The sequence below is a fragment of the Mandrillus leucophaeus genome, unplaced genomic scaffold (genome assembly GCF_000951045.1).
Source record: "Mandrillus leucophaeus isolate KB7577 unplaced genomic scaffold, Mleu.le_1.0 Scaffold11, whole genome shotgun sequence".
Lineage (NCBI taxonomy): Eukaryota > Metazoa > Chordata > Mammalia > Primates > Cercopithecidae > Mandrillus > Mandrillus leucophaeus.
The window spans coordinates 2,782,801-2,784,440 of record NW_012099209.1 but is presented as its reverse complement, the minus strand read 5'-3'; positions in this window follow the sequence as shown (position 1 = coordinate 2,784,440).

The following is a 1,640-nucleotide window of genomic DNA, read 5'->3' as shown; positions in this document are numbered from 1 at the left end:
CCGTGTTAGCCAGGATGGTCTTGATCTCCTGACCTCGTGATCCACCCGCCTCGGCCTCCCAAAGTGCTGGGATTACAGGCGTGAGCCACCGTGCCCAGCCTATTTATTTATTTTTGAGATGGGGTCTTGCTCTGTCACCCAGGCTGGAAGTGCAGTGGCCCAATCTTGGCTCACTGCAGCCTCCGCCTCTTGGGTTCAAGCAATTCTCCCACCTCAGTCTCTCAAGTAGTTGGGATTACAGGGGCATGCCACGAAGCTTGGCTATTTTTTTTTTTTTTGAGACAGAGTCTCGCTCTGTAGCCCAGGCTGGAGTGCAGTGGCACGATCTTGTTCACTGCTACCTCTGCCTCCCGGATCCTGGTTCAAGTGATTCTCCTGCCTCAGCCTCCCGAGTAGCTGGGATTACAGGCACTCGCCAACATGCTGAGCTAATTTTTGTATTTTTAGTAGAGACGGGGTTTCACCATGTTGGCCAGGCTGATCTTGAACTCCTGACCTCGTGATCACTGCCTCGGCCTCCCAAAGTGTTGGGATTACAGGAGTGAGCCACCGCTCCTGGCCTTTTTCTTTTTTTTTTTTTTTGAGATGGAGTCTTGCTCTGTCATCCAGGCAGGAGTGCCGTGGTGCATCTCGGCTCACTGCAACCTCCGCCTCCAGGATTTAAGGGATTCGCCTGCCTCATCCTCCTGAGTAGCTGGGATTACAGGCACGTGCCACCATGCCCAGATAATTTTGTATTTTTAGTAGAGACAGGGTTTCACCACATCGGTGATTAACTTTCTTTTTTTTTTCTCTCTCTCTGTTACCCAGGCTGGAGTGCAGTGGCACCATCTCAGCTCACTGCAACCTCCACCTCCCGGGTGCAAGGGATTCTTGTGCCTCAGAATCCCTATAACAAGCATGTAATCCCAGCACTTTGGGAGGCCAAGGAGGGTGGATCACCTGAGGTCAGGAGTTCAAGACCAGCCTGGCCAACATGGTGAGACCCGATCTCTACTAAAAATGCAAAAATCAGCCAGGTGTGGTGGCATGCGCCTGTAATCCCAGCTGCTCAGGAGGCTGAAGCAGAAGAATTGGCTTGAACCCAGGAGACAGAGGTTGCAGTGACCTAAAATTGCACCATTGCACTCCAGCCTAGGCAACAAGAGTGAAACTCATCACCAATATGTGTGTGTGTGTGTGTGTGTGTGTGTATATACATACAACCTCTTGACTTTTCATAATGCAAAGTCAACTTGTTTCCTGTTCATGTAGAGCACAAATCCGTTTTTTTTTTTTTTTTTTTTTTTTTTTACCCCGAAACAGAGTATTACTCTGTTGCCCAGGCTGGAGTGCAGTGGCCTGATCTCGGCTTATTGCAACCTCTGCCTTCCGGGTTCAGTGATTCTCCTGCCTCAGCTTCCAAAGTAGCTGGGATTACAGGTGAGTGCCACTATGTCCAGCCAATTTTTTTGGTATTTTTGGTAGAGGTGAGGTTTCATTTTGTTGGACAGGCTGCTCTTGAACTCCTGGCCTCGTAATCCACCTGCCTCGGCATTCCGAAGTGCTGTGATTACAGGCATGAGCCACCACGCCTAGCCAGCACACAAATCTTTTTTTTTTTTTTTTGAGACAGAGTCTCGCTCTGTCACCCAGGCTGG